Source organism: Tachypleus tridentatus, chromosome 13, assembly GCF_004210375.1.
Source record: "Tachypleus tridentatus isolate NWPU-2018 chromosome 13, ASM421037v1, whole genome shotgun sequence".
NCBI lineage: Eukaryota > Metazoa > Arthropoda > Merostomata > Xiphosura > Limulidae > Tachypleus > Tachypleus tridentatus.
The window spans coordinates 127,299,250-127,324,895 of NC_134837.1; the positions used below are offsets into that span (position 1 = coordinate 127,299,250).

At 30.5% G+C, this 25,646-nt stretch overlaps 1 protein-coding gene across 6 annotated transcripts in view; it reads left to right on the forward strand.

Annotated features, from left to right (window-relative positions):
• LOC143236023 (solute carrier organic anion transporter family member 74D-like) overlaps positions 1–25,646 on the forward strand; it is a 94,265-nt gene that overhangs the window by 9,163 nt on the left and 59,456 nt on the right. The window contains exon 1 of one of the 6 annotated variants that reach the window (XM_076474242.1): positions 23,364–23,451. The exons of the other annotated variants lie outside the window; for them this stretch is intronic. The gene's annotated coding sequence lies outside the window, so the exon portion shown is untranslated. Of the gene's footprint in view, positions 1–23,363; positions 23,452–25,646 lie in introns of those variants that run through there. 6 annotated transcript variants of the gene reach the window in all.

The following is a 25,646-nucleotide window of genomic DNA, read 5'->3' on the forward strand; positions in this document are numbered from 1 at the left end:
TATAAATTGGTTATATCCTAGACTCCATTATTATAATAATTTGGTTATATACTAGAATTTGTTGTCTAATAAATTGGTTATATCAAAGACTGTTGTCTAATAAATGGGTTATATATCAGAATTTAATGTCTAATAATTTGGTCACATCCTAGACTCTGTTGTTTAATAACATGGTTATATCCTAGATTCTGTTGTTTAATAATTTGGTTATATCCTAGACTTTCTTATCCACTAATTTGGTTACACCCTAGCCTCTCTTATATAATAATGTGGTTATATCATAGCCTTTGTTGTCTTATAAATTGGTTATATCTCAGAATCTGTTGTCTAATAATTTGGTTATATTCTACACTTTGTTGTCTAATAAATTGGATATATCTCAGACTTTGCTGTCTAATAATTTGGTTATATCCTAAAGTGATGTCTGATAATTTGGTTATATCCTAAACTGTTGTCTAATAATTTGGTTATATCCTAGACTGTTGTCTAATAATTTGGTTATATCCCAGACTTTCTTGTTCATTAATTTGGTTATATCCTAGGCTCTGTTGTCTAATAATTTGCTTATATCTTAGACTTTGTGCGTAATAATTTGGTTGTATATGAGACGTTGTTGTGTAATAATTTGGTTATATCATAGACTTTGTTGTCCAAAAAATTGGTTATATCCTAGACACTGTTGTGTTAAAATTTGGTTATATCCTAGACTCTGTTGTCAAATAATTTGATTATATCCGAGACTGTTGTCTAATAATTTGGTTATTTCCTAAACTCTCTTGTCTAATACTTCAGTTATATCCTACACTTTCTTGTCCATTAATTTGGTTATATCCTAGGCTCTGTTGTACAATAATTTGCTTATATCTTAAACTTTGTGTGTAATAATTTGGTTATATCATAGCCTCTGTTGTCTAATAATGTGGTTATATCATAGACTTTGTTGTCCAATAAATTGGTTATATCATAGAATCTGTTGCGTTATAATTTGGTTATATCCTAGACTCTGTTGTCTAATCATTTGATTATATCCTAGACTGTTGTCTAATAACTTGGTTATATCCTAGATTTTGTTGTCTAATAATTTGATTATATCCTAAACTCTGTTGTCTAATAATTTGGTTATATCCCATACTCTGTGGTCTAATAATTTGGTTATACCGTAGATTCTGTTGTCTATGAATTTGGTTATATCCTAGAGATTCTTGTCTAATAATTTGGGATATATCTCAGACCTTGTTGTATAATAATTTGATTATATCATAAGATTCTGTTGTCTAATAATTTGGTTATATCTTAGACTCTGTTCTCTAATAAATTGGTTATATCCCAGACTTTGTTGGGTAATAATTTGCTTATTATATCCTAGACACTGTTGTATAATAATTTGTTATATCCTAGACTTTGTTGGCTAATAATTTGGTTATATCGTAGACTCTGTTGTCTGATAAATTGGATATATACTACACTTTTTTCTCTAAAAATTTGCTTATATCTAAGACTCACTTGTCGAGTAATTTGGTTATATCCTAGCCTCTGTTTTCTAATTATTTGATTATATCATAGATTTAGTTGTCTGATAATTTGCTTATATGCTACACATTGTTGTCCAGTAAAATGGTTATATCCTAGATTTTGTTGTCTAATAATTTGGTTATATCATAGACTTAGTTGTCTAATAATTTGGTTATATCCTAAAGTGTTGTCTAAGAATTTGGTGATATGCTAGATTCTGTTGTCTCATAACCTATTTATATCCTAAACCGTTGTCTAATAATTTGGTTATATCCTAGATTGTTGTTTAATAATTTAGTTATATCCTAGATTCTGTTGTGTAATAATTTTGTTATATCCTAGACTCTGTTGTCAAATAATTTGGTTATATCCCAGACTTTTTTGTCTAATAATTTGGTTATATTCCATACTCTGTGGTATAATAATTTGGTTATGCCGTAGATTCTGTTGTCTATGAATTTGGTTATATCCTAGACATTCTTGTCTAATAATCTGGTTATATCTCAGACCTTGTTGTATAATAATTTGACTATATCATTAGATTCTGTTGTCTAATAATTTGGTTATATCCTACACTCTGTTGTCTAATACTTTGTTATATCATAGATTGTGTTGGCTTATAATTTGGTTATAAAAAAGACTCTGTTGTTTGATAATTTGGTTATATCTTAAACTCTGTTGTCTAAATATTTGGTTATATCATAGATTTTGTTGTCTAGTAATTTGGTTAAATCATAGACTTAGATGTCTAATAATTTGGCTATATCCAGGACTCTTTTGTCTGATAATTTGGTTGTATTTTAAACTCCGTTATCTAATAATTTGGTTATATCCTTGACTGTTGTCTAATAAATTGGTTATATCCTAGACATTGTTGTGTTATAATTTGGTTATATCCTAGACTCTGTTGTCTAATAATTTGATTATATCCGAGACTGTTGTCTAATAATTTGGTTATTTCCTAAACTCTCTTGTCTAATACTTCAGTTATATCCTACACTTTCTTGTCCATTAATTTGGTTATATCATAGCCACTTTTGTCTAATAATGTGGTTATATCATAGACTTTGTTGTCCGATAAATTGGTTATATCCTAGACTCTGTTGCGTTATAATTTGGTTATATCCTAGACTCTGTTGTCTAATCATTTGATTATATCCTAGACTGTTGTCTAATAACTTGGTTATATCCTAGATTTTGTTGTCTAATAATTTGATTATATCCTAGACTCTGTTGTCTAATAATTTGGTTATATCCCATACTTTGTTGGTTAATAATTTGGTTATATCTTAGACTCTGTTGTCTGATAATTTGGATATATACTACACTTTTTTCTCTAAAAATTTGCTTATATCTAAGACTCACTTGTCGAGTAATTTGGTTATATCCTCGCCTTTGTTTTCTAATTATTTGGTTATATCATAGATTTAGTTGTCTGATAATTTGCTTATATGCTACACATTGTTGTCCAGTAAAATGGTTTTATCCTAGATTTTGTTGTCTAATAATTTGGTTATATCCTAGCCTCTGTTGTCTAATAAATTTCGTTATAGCCTTGACTCTGTTATCTAATAATTTAAATATATCCTAGACTTTGTAGTCTGATAATCTGGTTATATCCTAAACTGTTTTCTCATAATTTGGTTATATCCTAAACTATGTTGATTATAATTTCGTTAAATCATAGATTGTTGTTTAATAATTTAGTTATATCCTAGACTCTGTTGTCTAATAATTTGGGTATATACTAGACATTTTTGTGTGATAATTTGATTATATCATTAGATTCTGTTGTATAATAATTTGTTTATATCCTAGACTCTGTTGTCTAATAAATTGGTTATATCTCAGACTTTGTTGGCTAATAATTTGGTTATTATATCCTAGACACTGTTGTCTAATAATTTGTTATATTCTAGACTTTGTTGGCTAATAATTTGGTTATATCCTAGACTCTGTTGTCTAAAAATTTGCTTATATCTTACACTTTGTTGTCTAACAATTTACTTATATCTAAGACTCTGTTATCTGATACTTTTGTTATATCCTTGACTCTGTTGTCTAATAAACTGGTTATATCTCAGAATTTGTTGTCTAATAATTTAGTTATATCCTAGTCTCTGTTGTCTAATAATTTGGTTATATCCTAAAGTGTTGTCTACTAATTTGGTTATATCGTAGCTTCTGTTGTCTACTAATTTGGTTATATCGTAGCTTCTGTTGTCTAATAAATTTGGTTTAGCCTTAACTCTGTTGTCTAATAATTTGGATAAATCCTAGACTTTGTAGTCTGATAAATTAGTTATATCTTAAACTGTGTTGTCTAATAATTTCGTTATATCCTAGACTTTGTTGTTTGATAATTTGGTTATATCCTAGACTCTGTTGTCTAATAATTTGGTTATAAAAAAGACTTTGTTGTTTGATAATTTGGTTATATCATAAACTCTGTTGTCTAATAATTTGGTTATATCCTAGACTTTATGCGTAATAATTTAGTTATATTTCAGACTTTGTTGTTTAATAATTTCGTTTTATCCCAAACTCTGTTGTTTTATAATTTCGTTGTATCCAAGACTCTGTTGTCTTATAATTTGGTTATATCCTAGATTGTTGTCTAATAATTTGGTTATATCCTAGATAGTTGTCTTACAATTTGGTTAGATCTCAGACGTTTTTGTCTAATAATCTGTTTATATCCTAAATTCTGTTGTCTAATAATTTGGTTATATCCTAAAGTGTTGTCTAATAATTTGGTTATAAAAAAGACTTTGTTGGCTAATCATTTGATTATAACCTAGACTCTGATGTCTGATAATTTGGTTATATCCTACACTTTGTTGACTTAGAATTTGGTTATATCGAAGACTGTTATCTGATACTTTTGGAATATCCTTGACTCTGTTGTCTAATAAATTGGTTATATCTCAGACGTTGTTGTCAAATAATTTGGTTATTTTATAGATTGTCTCGTCTAATAATTTGGTTATATCCTAGACGTTTTGTTTCGTAAATTGGTTATATCTCAATCATTGTTGTCTACTAATATCGTTATATCCTTGATTATTGTCTAATAATTTTGTTATATCCTAGATTGTTGTCTAATAATTTAGTTATATCCTAGTCTTTGTTGTCTAATAATTTGGTTATATCCTAAAGTGTTGTCTAATAATTTGTTTATATTCTAGCCTCTGTTGTTGAATAAATTTGGTTATAGCCTTGATTCTGTTGTCTAATAATTTGGTTATATCCTAAACTCTGTTGTCTAACAAATTAGTTATATCTCAGACTTTCTTGGCTGATAATTTCGTTATATCCTAGACTCTGTTGTCTTATAATTTGGTTATATCGAAGACTGTGTTAACTGATACTTTTGGAATATCCTTGACTCTATTGTCTAATAAATTTGTTATATCCCAGACGTTGTTGTCAAATAATTTGGTTATATTCTAGATTGTGTCGTCTAATAATTTGGTTATATCCTAGACGTTTTGTTTCGTAAATTGGTTATATCTCAATCTCTGTTGTCTACTAATATCGTTATATCCTTGATTATTGTCTAATAATTTTGTTATCCTAGATTGTTTTCTAATAATTTAGTTATATCCTAGATTTTGTTGTCTAATAATTTGGTTATATCACAGTCTCTGTTGTCTAATAATTTGGTTATATCCTAGTCTCTTTTGTCTAATAATTTGGTTATATCCTAACGTGTTGTCTAATAATTTGGTTATATCCTAGTCTCTGTTGTCTAATAATTTGGTTATATCCTAAAGTGTTGTCTACTAATTTGGTTATATCCTAGTCTCTATTGCCTAATAATTTGGTTATATCCTAAAGTGTTGTCTAATAATTTGTTCAATCCTTGACTCTGTTGTCTACTAATTTGGTTATATCGTAGCTTCTGTTGTCTAATAAATTTGGTTATAGCCTTTACTCTGTTGTCTAATAATTTGGATAAATCCTAGACTTTGTAGTCTGATAATTTGGTTATATCCTAGACTCTGTTTTCTCATAATTTGTTTATATCCGAAACTGTTTTCTCATAATTGGTTATATCCTAGCCTATGTTGATTATAATTTAGTTATATCATAGATAGTTGTCTTATAATTTAATTATATCCTAGACTCTCTTATCTAATAATTTGGTTATGTCCAAGATTGTTGTCTGATAATTTGTAATATCCTTGACTCTGTTGTCTATTAATTTGGTTGTATCCTAAACTCTGTTGTCTAATAATTTGGTTATATCCTACACTTTCTTGTCTAATAATTTGGTTATATCCTGGACACTGTTGTCTAATAATTTGGTTAAATTCTACACTTTGTTGTCCAATCATTTCGTTGTATCCAGAACTCTGTTTTCTGATACTTTTTGTTGTGTTCTTATCTTTGTTGTCTAATAATTTGGTTATATTTTAAACTCTGTTGTCTAACAAATTGGTTATATCTCAAACTTTCATGGTTAATAATTTGATTACATCCTAGACTCTGTTGTCTGATAATTTGGTTATATCTTTCATTTTGTTGACTTAGAATTTGGTTATATCTAAGACTCTGTTGTCTTTAAATTGGTTATCTCTCAGTATTTGTTGTCTAATAATTTGGTTATATCCTTGATTTTGTTGTTTAATAATTTGGTTATATCATAGACTTTTTGTTTTATAAATTGGTTATATCTCAAACTCTGTTGTCTACTAATATGGTTAAATCCTTGATTGTTGTCTAATAATTTGATTATATCCTAAATTGTTGTCTAATAATTTAGTTATATCCTAGTCTCTGTTGTGTAATAATTTTGTTATATCCTAAACTGTTTTCTCATAATTTGGTTATATCCTAGCCAATGTTGATTATAATTTGGTTATATCATAGATTGTTGTCTAATAATTTGGTTATATCATAGATTGTTGTCTAATAATTTGGTTATATCCTAGCCTGTGTTGTCTAATAAACTTAATTATAGCCTTGACTCTGTTGTGTAATTATTTGGATATATCCTAGACTTTGTAGTTTGATAATTTGGTTATATCCTAAACTGTTTTCTCATAATTTGGTTATATCCTGAACAGTTTTCTCATATTTTGGTTATATCCTAGCCTATCTTGATTATAATTTGGTTATATCCTAGAATCTGTTGTCTAATAATTTCTTATATCCTAGTCTTTTTGTGTGATTATTTGGTTATATCTTAGATTGTGGTCTAATGATTTGATTATATCCTAAATTGTTGTCTAATAATTTGGTTATATCGTAGCTTCTGTTGTCTACTAATTTCGTTATATCGTAGCTTCTGTTGTCTAATAAATTTGGTTATAGCCTTAACTCTGTTGTCTAATAATTTGGATAAATCCTAGACTTTGTAGTCTGATAATTTGGTTATATCCTGAAATCTTTTTTGTCATAATTTGTTTATATCCGAAACTGTTTTCTCATAATTTGGTTATATCCCAGCCTATGTTGATTATAATTTAGTTATATCATAGATTGTTGTCTAATAATTTTTTATATCCTAGTCTTTGTTGTGTGATAATTTGGTTATATTCGAGACTTTTTTATCTAATAATTTTGTTATTGCCTAGACTTTGTTGTCTTATAAATTCGTCATATCTCAGCGTTTGTTGTCTACTAATTTGATTATATCTTATATTTTGTTGTCTTATAATTTGATTATATCCTAGACTCTCTTATCTAATAATTTGGTAATGTCCAAGATTGTTGTCTAATTATTTGGTTATGTTCAAGATTGTTGTCTAATAATTTGGTTATATCCTTTACTCTGCTGTCTAATAATTTGCTTGTATTCTAAACTCTATTGTCTAATAATTTGGTTATAACCTAGCCTCTGTTGTCTAATAATTTGGTTGTCTCCTAAACTCTGTTGTCTAATAATTTGGTAATATCCTGCACTTTCTTGTCTAATAATTTGGTTAGATCCTAGCCTCTGCTGTCTAATTATTTGGTTATATCCTAGATTTTGTTGTCTAATAATTTGGTTATATCATAGATTTAGTTGTCTGATAATTTGGATATATTCTAAAGTGTTGTCTAATAATTTGGTTATATTCTATCCTCTGTTGTCTAATAAATTTGGTTATAACCTTGACTCTGTTGTCTAATAATTTGAATATATCCTAGACTTTGTAGTCTGATAATCTGGTTATATCCTAGACTCTGTTGTCTCATAATTTGGTTATATTATAAACTGTTTTTTCATAATTTGTTTATATCTTAAACTATGTTGATTATAATTTCGTTTTATCATTGATTGTTGTCTTATAATTTAATTATATCCTAGACTCTCTTATCTAATAATTTGGTTATGTCCAAGATTGCTGTCTGATAATTTGTAATATCCTTGACTCTGTTGTCTAATAATTTGGTTAAATTCTACACTTTGTTGTCCTATCATTTCGTTGTATCCAAAACTCTGTTTTCTGATAATTTTTGTTATGTTCTTGTCTTTGTTGTCTAATAATTTGGTTATATTTTAAACTCTGTTGTCTAACAAATTGGTTATATCTCAGACTTTCATGGTTAATAATTTGATTATATCCTAGACTCTGTTGTCTAATAATTTGGTTATATCTTTCATTTTGTTGACTTAGAATTTGGTTATATCTAAGACTCTGTTATCTGATACTTCTGGAATATCCTTGACTCTGTTGTCTAATAATTTAGTTATATCCCATTCTTTGTTGTCTAATAATTTGGATGTATCCCAGTCTCTTTTGTCTAATAATTTTGTTATATCCTAAAGTGTTGTCTAATAATTTGGTTATATCGTAGCCTCTGTTGTCTAATAAATTTGGTTATAGCCTTGACTCTGTTGTCTGATAATTTGGATATATCCTAGACTTTGTAGTCTGATAATTTGGTTATATCCTAGACTCTGTTGTCTCATAATTTGGTTATATCCTAAACTGTTTTCTCATAATTTGGTTATATCCTATCCAATGTTGATTATAATTTGGTTATATCATAGATTGTTGTCTAATAATTTAGTTATATCCTAGACTCTGTTGTCTTATAATTTGGTTATATCATAGATTGTTGTCTAATAATTTAGTTATATCGTAGACTCTGTTGTCTAATAAATTGGTTATATCTTAAACTCTGTTGTCAATTAATTTGGTTTTATCCGAGAATTTCTTATCTAATAATTTGGTTATATCCTAGACTTTGTTGTCTTATATATTGGTCATATCTCAGCGTTTGTTGTCTACTAATTTGATTATATCCTATATTCTGGTGTCTAAATATTTGAGTATATCCTAAGAGTTGTCTTATAATTTGGTTATATCCTAGACTTTCTTGTCCACTAATTTGGATATATCCTAGGCTCTGTTGTCTAAGAATTTGGATATATCCTAGACTTTCTGCATAATAATTTGGTTATATTTCAAATTTTGTTGTTTAATAATTTCGTTATATCCCAGACTCTGTTGTCTTATAATTTAGTTATATCCTAGACTCTCTTGTCTTATAATTTCGTTATATCCCAGACTCTCTTATCTAATAATTTGGTTATGTCCAAGATTGTTTTGTAATAATTTGGTTATATCCCATAATCTGTGGTCTAATAATTTTGTTATATGTTAATTTTTTTTTCTAATAAAATGGTTATACCGTAGATTCTGTTATTTAATAATTTGGTTATATCTTAGACTCTCTTTTCTAAGAATTTGGATATATCCTAGACTTTCTGCATAACAATTTGGTTATGTTTCAAACTTTGTTGTTTAATAATTTCGTTATATCCCAGACTCTGTTGTCTTATAATTTTGTTATATTCCAGACTCAATTCTCTTATAATTTGGTTATATCCTAGACTCTCTTATCAAATAATTTGGTTATGTCCAAGATTGTTGTGTAATAATTTGGTTATATCCTTGTCTCTTTTGTCTAATTATTTGGTTGTATCTTAAACTCTATTGTCTAATAATTTGTTTATGTCCAAGATTGTTGTCTAATAATTTGGTTATATCCTTGTCTCTTTTGTCTAATAATTTGGTTATATCCAAGTTTCTGTTGTCTAATAAATTTGGTTATAGCCTTGATTGATTCTGTTGTCTAATAATTTGGATATATCCTAGAATTTGTAGTGTGATAATCCGGTTATATCCTAGACGCCGTTGTTCTATAATTTGGTTATATCCTAAACTATGTTGATTATAATTTTGTTATATCATAGATTGTTGTCTAATAATTTGGGTATATCATAGACTTAGTTGTCTAACAAATTTGTTATATGTCAGACACTGTTGTCTAACAAATTGGTGATATCTCACACTTTTTTGTTTCATAATTTGGTTATATCCTAAATTCTGTTGTCTAATAATGTGGTTATATCCTAAAGTGTTGTCTAAGAATTTAGTTATAACATAGACTCTCTTGTGTAATAATTTGGTTATATCCTAGCCTCTGTTGTCTAATAATTTGGTTATATCCTAAACTTTGTTCTCTTAGAAATTGGTTATATTTCAGCCTTTGTTGTCTACCAATTTCGTTATATCCTATATTCTGTTGTCTAATAATTTGGTTATATCTTAAACTCTGTTGTCTGAATATTTGGGTATATCATAGACTTTGTTCTCTTATGAATTCCTTATATCGCAGACTTTGTTGTATAATAATTTGGTTATATAAAAGACTCTGTTGTTTAATAATTTGGTTATAATTTAGATTTTATTGTTTGATAATTTGGTTATATCTTAAACTCTGTTGTTTAATAATTTCGTTATATCCCAGACTATGTTGTCATATAATTTCGTTGTATCCAAAACGCTGTTGTCTTAAAATTTCGTTGTATCCTAGACTCTCTTGTCTTATAATTTCGTTATATTCTAGACTCAATTGTCTTATAATCTGGTTATATCCTAGACTCTCTTATCAAATAATTTGGTTATGTCCAAGATTGTTGTGTAATAATTTGGTTATATCCTTGTCTCTTTTGTCTAATTATTTGGTTGTATCTTAAACTCTATTGTCTAATAATTTGTTTATGTCCAAGATTGTTGTCTAATAATTTGGTTATATCCTTGTCTCTTTTGTCTAATAATTTGGTTATATCCAAGTTTCTGTTGTCTAATAAATTTGGTTATAGCCTTGATTGATTCTGTTGTCTAATAATTTGGATATATCCTAGAATTTGTAGTGTGATAATCCGGTTATATCCTAGACGCCGTTGTTCTATAATTTGGTTATATCCTAAACTATGTTGATTATAATTTTGTTATATCATAGATTGTTGTCTAATAATTTGGTTATATCATAGATTGTTGTCTAATAATTTGGGTATATCATAGACTTAGTTGTCTAACAAATTTGTTATATGTCAGACACTGTTGTCTAACAAATTGGTGATATCTCACACTTTTTTGTTTCATAATTTGGTTATATCCTAAATTCTGTTGTCTAATAATGTGGTTATATCCTAAAGTGTTGTCTAAGAATTTAGTTATAACATAGACTCTCTTGTGTAATAATTTGGTTATATCCTAGCCTCTGTTGTCTAATAATTTGGTTATATCCTAAACTTTGTTCTCTTAGAAATTGGTTATATTTCAGCCTTTGTTGTCTACCAATTTCGTTATATCCTATATTCTGTTGTCTAATAATTTGGTTATATCCTAAACTCTGTTGTCTGAATATTTGGGTATATCATAGACTTTGTTCTCTTATGAATTCCTTATATCGCAGACTTTGTTGTATAATAATTTGGTTATATAAAAGACTCTGTTGTTTAATAATTTGGTTATAATTTAGATTTTATTGTTTGATAATTTGGTTATATCTTAAACTCTGTTGTTTAATAATTTCGTTATATCCCAGACTATGTTGTCATATAATTTCGTTGTATCCAAAACGCTGTTGTCTTAAAATTTCGTTGTATCCTAGACTCTCTTGTCTTATAATTTCGTTATATTCTAGACTCAATTGTCTTATAATCTGGTTATATCCTAGACTCTCTTATCAAATAATTTGGTTATGTCCAAGATTGTTGTCTAATAATTTGGTTATATCCTTGACTCTGTTGTCTAATTATTTGGTTGTATCCTAGCCTCTGTTGTCTAATAATTTGATTCTCTCCTACATTTTCTTGTCTAATAATTTGGTTATATCCTGGACACTGTTGTCTAATAATTTGGTTATATCCTACACTTTGTTGTCTAATAATTTGGTTATATCCTAGACACTGTTGTTTAATAATTTGGTTATATCCTACACTTTGTTGTCTAATAATTTCGTTGTATCCAAAACTCTGCTATCTGATAATATATTTTATGTTCTTGTCTTTGTTGTCTAATAATTTGGTTATATTTTAAACTCTGTTGTCTAACAAATTGGTCATATCTCAGACTTTCTTGTGTGATAATTTCGTTATATCCTAGACCCTGTTGTCTTATTATTTGATTATATCCAAGACTTTATTGTCTAATAATTTGGTTATATCCTAGACTCTGTTGTCTAATAAATTGGTTATATCTTAAACTCTGTTGTCAATTAATTTGGTTATATCCTAGACTTTGTGTTCTTATAAATTGGTCATATCTAAGCGTTTGTTGTGTACTAATTTTATTATATCCTATATTCTGGTGTCTAAATATTTAGGTATGTCCGAAGAGTTGTCTAATAATTTGGTTATATCCTAAAGTGTTGTCTAATAATTTGGGTATATCCTAAAGTGTTGTCTAATAATTTGGTTATATCGTAGCCTCTGTTGTCTAATAAATTTGGTTATCGCCTTGACTCTGTTGTCTAATAATTTGGATATATCCTAGACTTTGTAGTCTGATAATTTGGTTATATCCTAGACTCTGTTGTCTCATAATTTGGTTATATCCTAAACTATTTTAGCATAATTTGGTTATATCCAAGACTTTATTGTCTAATAATTTGATTATATCCTAGACTCTGTTGTCTAATAAATTGGTTATATCTTAAACTCTGTTGTCAATTAATTTGGTTATATCCTAGACTTTGTGTTTTTATAAATTGGTCATATCTAAGCATTTGTTGTGTACTAATTTTATTATATCCTATATTCTGGTGTCTAAATATTTAGGTATATCCGAAGAGTTGTCTAATAATTTGGTTATATCCTAGGCTTTCTTGTCTTTTAATTTCGTTATATTCCAGACTCTATTGTCTTATAATTTGGTTATATCCTAGACTCTCTTATTTAATAATTTGGTTATGTCCAAGATTGTTGTCTAATAATTTGGTTATGTCCTTGTCTCTTTTGACAAATAATTTGGTTGTATCCTAAACTCTATTGTCTAATAATTTGGTTATATCCTAGCCTCTGTTGTCTAATAAATTTGGTTATAGTCTTGATTGATTCTGTTGTCTAATAATTTGAATATATTCTACAATTTGTTGTCTGATAATCCGGTTATATCCTAGACTCGGTTGTTCTATAATTTGTTTATATCCTAAACTGTTTTCTGATAAGTTGGTTATATCCTAAACAATGTTGATTATAATTTCGTTATATCATAGATTGTTGTCTAATAATTTCGGTATATCCTAGACTCTGTTGTCTAACAAATTTGTTATATGTCAGACACTGTTGTCTAACAAATTGTTTATATCTCAAACTTTTTTGTTTCATAATTTGGATATATCCTAAATTCTGTTGTCTAATAATTTGGTTATATCATAGACTTTGTTCTCTTATAAATTCCTTATATCGCAGACTTTGTTGTCTAATAATTTGGTTATATAAAAGACTCTGTTGTTTAATAATTTGGTTATAATTTAGATTCTATTGTTTGATAATTTGGTTATATCTTAAACTCTGTTGTCTAAAAATTTGGTTATATTCTACACTATGTACATAATAATATGGATATATTTCAGACTTTGTTGTTTAATAATTTCGTTATATCGCAGACTATGTTGTCATATAATTTCGTTGTATCCAAAACTCTGTTGTCTTATAATTTTGTTGTATCCTAGACTCTGTTGTCTTATAATTTCGGTATATCCCAGACTCTGTTGTCTTATAATTTGGTTATATCCTTGACTCTCTTATCTAATAATTTGGTTATGTCCAAGATTGTTGTCTAATAATTTGGTTATATCCTTGACTCTGTTTTCTATTAATTTGGTTGTATCCAAAACTCTGCTATCTGATAAATTTTTTTGATGTTCTTTTCTCTGTTGTCTAATAAATTGGTTATATCCTAGATTCTGTTCTAATAATTTGGTTATATCTTAGACTTTGTTGTCTAATAATTTGGTTATATCCTAGACTCTGTTGTTTAACAAATTGGTTATATCTCAGACTTTTTCGTCTAATAATTTTGTTATATCCTAAATTCCGTTGTGTAATAATTTGGTTATATCCTAAAGTGTTGTCTAATAATTTGGTTATATCCTAAACTTTCTTGTCCACTAATTTGGATATATCCTAGGCTCTGTTGTCTAATAATTTGTTTATATCCTTGACTTTGTGCATAATAATTTGGTTATATTTCAGACTTCCTTGTTTAATAATTTCGTCATATCCCAGACTCTGTTGTCTTATAATTTGGTTATATCTTAGACTCTGTTGTCTCATAATTTATTTATATCCTAACCTGTTTTCTAATAATTTGGTTATATTCTAGACTGTTGTCTAATAATTTGGTTATATCATATATTGTTGTCTAATAATTTAGTTATATCCTAGACTCCGTTGTCTAATAATTTCGTTATATCCTAGATTTTGCTGTCTAATAATTTGGTGAAATTCTAGACTCTGTTGTCTTTAAATTTGTTATATCTCAGAATTTGTTGTCTATTAATTTGGTTATATCCTTGATTTTTTGTCTAATAATTTGGTTATATCCTAGACGATTTGTTTTATAAATTGATTATATCTCAAACTCTGTTGTCTACTAATTTCGTTAAACACTAGATTGTTGTCTAATAATTTTGTTATATCCTAGATTGATGTCTAATAATCTAGTTATATCCTAGTCTTTGTTGTCTAATAATTTGGTTATATCCTAGCCTCTTTTGTTGTCTACTAATTTCATCGTATCCAAAACTCTGTTATGTGATATTATTTTATGTTCTTGCCTCTGTTGTCTAATAAATTGGTTATATCCCAGATTGTGTTCTTATAATTTGGTTATATCCTAGACTTTGTTGTCTAATAATTTGGTGATATCCTAAACTCTGTTGTCTAACAAATTGGTTATACCTCAGACTTTCTTGGCCAATAATTTGGTTATATCCTATTCTCTGTTGTCTTATAATTTGGTTATATTTTACACTTTGTTGACTTAGAATTTGGTTATATCGAAGACTCTGTTATCTGATACTTTTGGAATATCTTTGACTCTGTTGTCTTTAAATTGGTTATATCTCAGAATTTGTTGTCTACTAATTCCGTTATATCCTATATTCTGTTGTCTAATAATTTTGGTATATCCTACGAGTTGTCTAATAATTTGGGTATATCCTAAGAGTTATCTAATAATTTGTTTATATCCTAGACTTTTTTGTCAAGTAATTTGAATGTATCCTAGGCTCTGTTGTCTAATAATTTGGTTGTATTTTAGACTTTGTTGTTTAATAATTTCGTAATATCCTAGAATCTGTTGTCTTATAATTTGGTTATATCCTAGACTCTCTTATCTAATAATTTTGTTATGTCCTAGAATGTTGTCTAATAATTTAGTTATATCCTTGACTTTGTTGTCTTATAAATTGATTAGATATCAGCCTTTGTTGTTTACTAATTTGGTTATATCCTGGACTTTCTTGTCCACTAATTTGGACATATCCTAGGCTCTGTTGTCTAATAATTTGGTTATATCCTAGACTTTGTGCATAATAATTTGGTTATATTTCAGACTTTGTTGTTTAATAATTTCGTTATATCCCAGACTCTGTTGTCTTATAATTTAGTTATATACTAGACTCTCTTGTCTTATAATTTCGTTATATCCCAGACTCTCTTATCTAATAATTTGGTTATGTCCAAGATTGTTGTCTAATAATTTGGTTATATCCTTGTCTCTGTTGTCTAATAATTTGGTTGTATCCTAAACTCTATTGTCTAATAATTTGGTTATATCATAGACGCTGTTGTCTAATAATTTGGTTATATCCCATAATCTGTGGTCTCATAATTTTGTTATATCTTAAATATTTTTCTCTAATAAAATGGTTATACCGTAGATTCTGTTATTTAATAATTTGGTTATATCTTAGACTCTCTTGTCTATTAATATAGTTATATCCTAGATTTTTTTGTATAATAACTTGGTTATATCACAGACCTTGTATACTAATTTGGTTATAATATCCGAGACACTGTCGTCCATTAATTTCGTTATATCCCACACTGTGTTGTCTAATAATTTCGTCGTATCCAAAACTCTGTTATTTGATAACTTTTTTATGTTCTTGACTCTGTTGTCTAATAAATTGGTTATATCGCAGATTCTGTTCTTATAATTTGGTTATATCCTAGACTTTGTTGTTTAATAATTTCGTTATATCCCAGACTCTGTTGTCTTATAATTTAGTTATATACTAGACTCTCTTGTCTTATAATTTCGTTATATCCCAGACTCTCTTATCAAATAATTGTGTTATGTCCTAGATTGTTGTCTATTGATTTGGTTATATCCTTGACTTTGTTGTCTTATAAGTTGATTAGATCTCAGCCTTTGTTGTCTACTAATTTGGGTATATCCTATATTCTAGACTTTCTTGTTCACTAATTTGGATATATCCTAGGCTCTGTTGTCTAATAATTTGGTTATATCCTAGACTTTCTTGTCCACTAATGTGGATATATCCTAGGCTCTGTTGTCTAATAATTTGGTTATATCTTAGACTCTATTGTCTCATATTCTATTTATATCCTAAACTGTTCTCTAATCATTTAATTACATTCTAGACTGTTGTTTAATACTTTGGTTATATTTCAGACTTTGTTCTTTACTAATTTTCTTTTTTTCCAGACTCTGTTGTCTTATGATTTAGTTATATCATAGACTCTTTTGTCTTATAATTTCCTTATATCCCAGATTTTGTTGTCTTATAATTTGGTTATATCCTACACTTTCTTATCTAATAATTTGGTAATGTCCAAGATTGTTGTCTGATAATTTGTTTATGTCCAAGATTGTTGTCTAATAATTTGGTTATATCCTTTACTCTGCTGTCTATTAATTTGTTTGTATCCTAAACTCTATTGTCTAATAATTTTGTTGTATCCTAAACTCTGTTGTCTAATAATTTGGTTATATCTTTCCCTCTTTTTTCTAATTTTTTGGTTATATCATAGACTTAGTTTTCTGATAATTTGCTTATATGCTACATATTTCTGTCCGGTAAAATGGTTATATCCTACACTTTGTTGTCTAATAATTTGGTTATATCCTGGACTCTCTTGTTTAATAATTTGATTATATCCTAGACTCTCTTGTCTAATAATTTGGTTGTATCCTAAACTCTGTTGTCTAATAATTTGGTTATATCCTTCTCTCTGTTTTCTAATTTTTTGGTTATATCATAGACTTAGTTGTCTGATAATTTGCTTATATGCTACACAATGCTGTCCAGTAAAATGGTTATATCCTTGACTCTGTTGTGTAATAATTTGGTTATATCCTAGACTTTGTTGTCTATATAATTTGGTTACATCCTAGCTTCTGTTGTCTAATAATTTGGTTATATCCTAGACTGTTGTCTAATAATTTGGTTATATCATATATTGTTGTCTAATAATTTATTTATATCCTAGACTCCGTTGTTTAATAATTTGGTTATATCTTAGGCTTTGTTGTGTGATAATTTGGTTATATCCTCGACTCTGTTGTCTAACAAATTGGTTATATGTCAGACACTGTTGTCTAACAAATTGTTTATATCTCAGACTTTTTTGTCTAATAATTTGGTTATATTCTTAATTCTGATTTCTAATAAGTTGGTTATATCCTAAAGTGTTGTCTAAGTATTTGGTTATATCCTAGATTCTGTTGACTAATAATTTGGTTATATCCTAGATTGTTGTCTAATAATTTAGTTATATCCTAAACTCTGTTGTCTAATAATTTGGTTATATCCTTTTCTCTGTTTTCTAATTTTTTGGTTATACCATAGACTTAGTTGTCTGATAATTTTCTTATATTCTACACATTGCTGTCCTGTAAAATGGTTATATCCTTGACTCTGTTGTGTAATAATTTGGTTATATTCTAGACTCTGTTGTCTAACAAATTGGTTATATGTCAGACACTGTTGTCTAACAAATTGGTTATATCTCAGACTTTGTTGTCTAATAATTTGGTTATATTGTAAATTCTGTTGTCTAATAAGTTGGTTATATCCTAAAGTGTTGTCTAAGTATTTGGTTATATCCTAGATTCTGATGACTAATAATTTGTTTATATCCTAGATTGTTGTCTAATAATTTAGTTATATCCTTGACTCTGTTTTCTAATAATTTGGTTGTATCCTACACTTTGTTGCCTAATAATTTGATTATATCCTAGCCTCTGTTGCCTAATTATTTGGTTATATCATAGACTTTGTTGTTTAATAATTTTGTTATATCCTACTGTTGTCTAATAATTTGGTTATATCCTAGACTTTGTTCTCTTATAAATTGGTTATATCTCAGCCTATGTTGTCTACCAATTTGGTTATATCCTATATTCTGTTGTCTAATAATTTGGTTATATCCTAGACCCTGTTGTCTGATGATTTGGTTATATCCTAGACTTTGTTCTCTTATAAATTCCTTATATCGCAGACTTTGTTGTCTAATAATTTGGTTATATCCTATATTCTGTTGTCGAATAATTTGGGTATATCCTAAGAGTTGTCTAACAAATTGGTTATATCTCAGACTCTGTTGTCTAACAAATTGGTTATATGTCAGACTTTCTTGGCTAATAATTTTGTTATATCCTTGACTCTGTTGTCTAATAGATTGATTATATGTCACACCTTGTTGTCTAATAATTTGGTTATATCCTAGAGTTTTTAATTACATGTTATTGTTATATTTTAATCTTTATACCTCAATGTTGCGACAAAGAAACACCTTGACGCTGTTTTAGTGGATATTAGTATTTCTGTTGAATCAGAATAATGGATGTAAGTAGAATATAGTGAAAAGGTTTATTTATAATTAACTGCCTTTAGTTATAATTATGTGATGTTTATTATCTATCCATCTCATTCGGAGTTTTTTTATTTGAGGCTTCGGGGTATCTGGCTTTCTGAGTCTTATTCTCATGTGTTAGTTATCCGTAAAGACATAAATTTAATCAGAAACCGAAAACAATGTAAGCGCACTAGATTCTGGGGTTGAAGTTCCGTGGTTCGCTTCTCCTTAATAAAAAAACACAACAAAAATCTAATTTCGAGTGCGTTACAAGAGTGACAATTGAATCACACTTTTGATATAAAAATAATAGCAAAAATAAGTTAACTATTGTTGGTGAAGACCAGCTGTCTTCGTTCTAGCCTTGTTTCTTCATACTAGAGAAGGACAGCGCAGATAGCCTTCGTGGGCTTAACTTTACGAAAACCGAAAAACCCAGCGTCAAGTTCAATCTGAGAAACTAAGGAGGGAAAGGTAATTTTAGGGTTAATCTAAATATAACCCATTTTTTCAGTATTGTGTAGAATAAAAATTCCTTTATCAGATCTGGTCGATGTGAAAGTGATAGGAGAGAACAGGCCGAGTCAGTAACTTATGAAAATAATCACTAATTATAATCATACTTCGCTGGCCTGGAAAACAACATTTGTATTATAATTTATTGTTGAAGGAAATATCTCACATAACAATGTTCTGACCAATAGTGTTCTTGTCGTGTCTTAGCCAGCATGACAAGCTCTGGATTTAGCAAAACGTGCCGTCGGCAACAGATATGGCGAACATGATTTGGTGGGTGTACCATTATTACATATTATTTTAATTCTTAAAACTCCTTACGAACTAGATAAAGAATGTCGTATTTGAAAACATAATAGGCCTAATACTGATGTCTTATAACAAGTATAATCAGTTTAAATCACGCTTGGGCAGCTTGGAATAGGAGTTCATACCATAACAGTTTAGGAGCATACTCTTTAGTATGCAAACATATAGGGAGCGTACTTTATTGCTTACCTGTGATACATTGTATGCTATTTGAATGAATATATTCCATGCATATTTTATATACTGTATGTATAAATATCAAAACATTTATAGAGGACATAACTAGCAAGTGTAATCCAACTCGTGAATATATGTGTGTTTGTTCTTATAGCAAAACCACACCGGACTATCTGGTGTGTCCACCAAGGGGATTTGAACCCCTGATGGTAGTAGCAGTGTAAATACGTTGAGTTACTACTGTCCAGAGGGGGACAGTTCAGAAAATTCGAAGTACTGTTTCTGGTTACTGGTGTGCTTCCTATTATGTTGGCTGTATTCTGTACCGAACTGATGACTACCCGTTGTCAATTATATCCTTGTTAGAAGTGGGAAGAATGTAGTTTGAACTGAACTTTAAAATTATGAGTTTCATGCTAGAACTCAGTTCGTAAGACTATATAGTATGTTCTTAGATGATGACTTAAGATATTTATGCTAAATGTTAGTATGCAGCAAGACAGTACTATTTACTCACGTACTAATTCAACCATTGTAAGAAACATCCGTACCTTTAAACTTTTATAAATATCGAATAGTATATTGTAGAGCGATGAGTGTTTGTTAAAAGGAAAGAACAGAAGTTCTGATTAGATAGAAATGTTTGTATTCAAAATCAAACAGTTTCTATTAGAGAGGTTTGTTTGGGAAATTGCAGAAATCTTATAGAAGTCGTGTTAATCTATACTTAGAAAATATTATTTAAAAAGGGTTGTTGTACTCTGGTGTCACTTACCTCTGGTGGCCTCGTTATATGTAGGAAGTCGTGAGAACTGAGTGATGATTGGGTAATACGGTACTCTCGAATTAATAAACTTTGACGTAATCCCTAACTTCAGTACAGTTAACTTCAGCTTATGTTGAGTCAATAGTTTCACGTAGCTCGAAGCTTCAATCAATGCAACATAAATTAAACTTGAGTCAATAAAGTTTGACATAACTCCAAGGTCCAGTAAGATGTTTCTAGGTAATCAAAACACGGATTATTTTTTGCAAATTGTTAATAAAATGACTATAGTATTATGATAATTCAACAATGTTAGTTGTATATGAATTTTTAAATCCAGACTGGTTACATCAAAACACAAACAAAATCTTTAAGAAAGCGATGTGTCAGCAGTTTTAAATACAAATAAATAAATACATAACTTATAATTTGTAATGAAATATGATATCAGTCCTTTTGATTCAAAGCTCAAAACTTAACCTTTACGTGGATAAAGTTCAATATTACGAATCGATGATAAATTTTAAACAGAACTTAAAATGTCTCTTGAACAAACACTTTACTTATTCAAAGAAGAATATTTCATTGACTGCGTGATTTAATATGGCAAACATCTTTACAATATAAATGATTTTTTTAAATAATTCAAATTACGAGTCATCTTCAGCCCGTAGGATCGAGTCATCTTCAGGTGATTTCTGATTTATCACTTCAATTCACTTCATTTTATTTCTTTACCCGCAGTGTCGTTGGGGCACCACTAACGACTTTGCAAACAAGCTCTCTCCATCTACCCAGGTTTTTCACTGTCCTTTGGAAGACGACGAGTTCCAGGACTGTCTACTTCTTGTTGTCTTGCCACCTCTTCTTCTGTCTGCCTTTTCTTCTTTTCCCTTGAAAGATGGTCTTTACCAAGCCATATGACCGCAAGACATGTCAGTACCACTTCAGTTTGCGTTTTTTGACAATAATTCAAACATTGAAGGCCAAAGAACTCAAATAATCAACTTCGCCGAACAAAGATGCGTTAAAATTAAAAGGAAGTGAATATGTCATACATAGCATCAAGTCCACTTAATTCCTGGCCCCGCATGACCAGGTGGTTAAGGCACTCGACTCGTAATCTGAGGGTCGCTGGTTCGAATCCCCGTCACACCAAACATGCTCGCCCTTTCAGCCGAGTGATCGTTATAATGTGAAGGTTAATCCCATTATTCATTGGTGAAATAGTAGTCCAAGAGTTGCTTCCCTCTAGTCTTACACTGTTAAATTAGGGACGCCTAGCGTAGATAGCCCTCTTGTAGCTTTGGGCAAAATTTAAAACAAACAAACCACTTATTTCCAAAAAGGTCACATAATAAAGTGCCTTGTCCATAATTTTCACTGCAAAAGCATTTTTGTGGCGTCATTAATTACTGTGTTTTTAAAAGAAGGTATAAAACTCACGCAAGTTTTACCAAAAACGTGAAAGGTTGGAAATCGAAAAGAATAGCCATACATGAAAGCCCACCAATAATTCAAAATCTTCAATACATCCAACACTACCCTCATTGATGCTTGCACTGCATGCATAGAATTAGTTTTGACGCGCAAGTTAAACACTAAACTTTTGTCGGCACATAAGTTCAGTGGTTTCGAACTCTTATATGGGACATCAGTCCATCGCAGGTTAAATAACCGTCTCGGCTAACAACTGTTACCCATCATACAGCTCGGTTTTTGTTTTGTTTTTGGTTTTTTTTAAATTTCGCGCAAAGCTGCTCGAGGGCTATCTGTGCTAGCCGTCCCTAATTTAGCAGTGTAAGACTAGAGGGAAGGCAGCTATTCATCACCACCCACCGCCAACTCTTGGGCTACTCTTTTACCAACGAATAGTGGGATTGACCGTCACATTATAACGCCCCCACAGCTGAAAGGGCGAGCATGTTTGGCGCGACGGGGATGCGAACCCGCGACCCTCAGATTACAGCTCGGTATACTGAAACAAGTGAAATAAAGTATATTTATCAAGGACAAAAGAAAATAAATAAACTTTGACGTAGCCACAAACTCGCAGTCATCCAACTACGACATACAAATAAGGTTGGAATATCTAAATGGGATACTAATCCTGAAAAATAATACGTAAGAAAATAAAGAACAGCTGAATCACCAACTTTCAAAATAGAGGTTTAAGCGAAATATGAAACCGTAGTGAACAAAACGAGATAAACACTATTGAAAGTAAATTTCTGCTCATACCAAAGGTATACCTAATACTTGAAACCGTCAGTTCCAAGAAGATGCGCAAATAACTCAAGTATTTCTACCATGACTTCACTTGTAAAAGTATTGTCGTTGGAAGAAATTACACAGTGAAGAAAAGACCATCAGAGAGTGTGTTAAACGAAACCTAATGTATCTTAGGACGGTTGGTATGGGTATTAATACTTTTAAACAAAATAAAGCAAAGAACAACCTTTCGACTTTCTTAAATCGTCACGAAATCTCGTGTCACACATGTGAACGAAAGTTTTAGGCGACGCTGAGAGATAGCTGACACCAGAATCAAATAAGGGGCCGTCCTATATTTTTGAAGATTTAGAATAAACGAAATACTTCATATCTGCAAACAACATCAAAATTTTAGAAGTGAAACAGAAATGAAAATTGTAGGAACCATACAAATAAAAAAATTGAAACTTTCTTTGGGCAAGTATCTGAGAGCTTCTCTCTACCTCTGTCAACTATAATCCTCATAGTTCTGTATTATACTTTTCACTTTAATGAATTTTTCCTGCTTTCAATTTTTTGCAGATTATTTATCGACATTTCCAACAAGCCTGCTGGTGGTTCAGCAATAACCCCGTGAGTGCTACAAGCTTTGTGCGAAATTCAAGAACAAACAAACAAACAATCTTCACTCTAGTCTTACACTTCTAAATTAGGGACGGCTAGCGCAGATAGCTCTCGAGTAGCTTTGCGCGAAGTTCAAAACAAACCAATCGATACCTGCTACGGGCACAGAAAAGACTCCATTGTGTGGTTTTGTGCTAGGTACCAAACAAAGGTAAATATTTATAGTCCAAGCATAATTGTCACACTCGTTGTTAATCGTCATTGTTTCAAGATGTGCTTAAGCTTCGCACAAAATAAGTTTGGTTAAACTGACTATTTAAGAAATAAAAACTTGAATGAAATGTATACTAATTAAATTATTATATGTAGTTTTTTAGGTCCTCAACTTGAATTTTACAAGTTTAAAAGGCCCGACATGGCCAGGTGGTTAAGGCACTCGACTCGTAATCGGAGGGTCGTGGGTTCGAATCCTCGTCACACCAAACATACTCACCCTATCAGCCGTGGGAGCGTTATTATATGACGGTCAATCCCACTATTCTTTGGTAAAAGAGTAGCCTAAAAGATGGTGGTGGGTGGTGATGACTAGCTGTCTTCCCACTAGTCATACACTGCTAAATTAGGGACGGCTAACGCAGACAGCCATCGTGTAGCTTTGCGCGAAATTAAAAAAAAACAAACAAACAATTTAAAATATATTGGCGTCTAGTGTTAGATGCCGGAACAATTAAGAACGTAGACTTTAAGCTTTTATGGCCATATGTGTGCTTACAGTTTTATGAATATAGCTTCAGTGGGCCTCAAGTTTTAAATTCAGTTTGGTTTGTTTGGAATTTAGCGCAAAGATGCATGAGGACTATCTACTCTAGTCATCCTTAATTTAACAGTGTGACACTAGAGGAAAGGCAGCTAGTCATCGCCGCCAACACTTGAGCTGTTATTTCATCAACGAATAATGAGATTGACTGTCACAATATAACGCACCAAAGACTGAAAGGGCGAGCATGTTCGGTAACTAGCATTGGAGCCCGTGACTCGCAGGTTGCAAGCTGAACCCAATAACCACCAGGCCATGTCATGCCTTATTTTTTATGTATTTTGTGTTGTTGATGGCAAAACATTTAGTTTCTAGCCAGATATTAACTGTATAAGGTGTTTGTATATAAGCAAGTTGTGTGATATTTTCACAGACTGGCCATTCTATTAAGGCCACTTACTAAGTAGAAGGTGTGGTCAACTATATGCGAAAAAACAGGTTGGAAGTGGTGCTATGAACTTCACAAAGTGCCGAAAAATATTTTATTCTGTTTTAGCCTATTCATCAAGGAGTATGGTCAGAAGTTTGTCCTCAGATGCCGATGGCCAGTAGTTGACCCTCAAATGTATATGGTCAGTAGTTGGTCCAACAAATGTCGATAGTCGGTAGTCAATCTTTAAATGACTACGGTTATTTGTTGGTACAACCAATGTTGACGGTCTGTAGTTGACCCTTACATGTCTCTGATCAATAATTGGTCCAATAAATGTAGATGGTCTGCAGTTGACCCTCGAATGTTTATGATCAGTAGTTGGTCCAACAAATGTCTATGGTCAGTAGTTGGTCACACAGACGTCGACAGAAAAATACAATCAAACTTTCAAGACTATTTTAAGGACAGTAAAGTCTGTAAGGTCTGATGATTAAGATGAAAAAGAAAGATGGCCGCTCTTTAAAAAAAACTGGGAAAATACGACCTCGATGCATTGATACATTATCATTGTGAAATACATCGAGGAGGATATGACACGGTTAATACGAGACGTTATTCGTTATTTTTTATTTATTTAAACAGTATTTGTGTGTTTTTCTTATAGCAAAGCCACATCGGGCTATCTGCTCAGCCCACCGAGGGGAAACGAACCCCTGATTTTAGCGTTGTAAATCCGGATACATACCGCTGTACTAGCGGGGGGCTAAACAGTATTTAACCGCCTTATCAGAGAATTAAGCATACCTCGCAATAACGACGTATCCGCAGCACTTAACCTCTACTGGTAAGGTTTAACCTGTTCTGCAACATTTTGCCTTTTTTGACTACCCAGCTTTTCATTAGTCACTTGGCTCTCAACTGAACATCTAGCTTTACTCTGAGCATTTAATATGTCTCGCAATGCTGAGAGGGCCCGGCATGGCCAAGCGTGTTAAGGCGTGCGACCCCTAATCTGAGGGTAGCGGGTTCGCATCCCGGTCGCGTCAAACATGCTCGCCCTTTCAGCCGTGAAGGCGTTATAATGTGACGATCAATTTCACTATTCGTTGGTAAAAGAGTAGCCCAAGAGTTGGCGGTGGTGGTGATGACTAGCTGCCTTCCCTCTAGTCTTACACTGCTAAATTAGGGACGGCTAGCACAGATAGTCCTCGAGTAG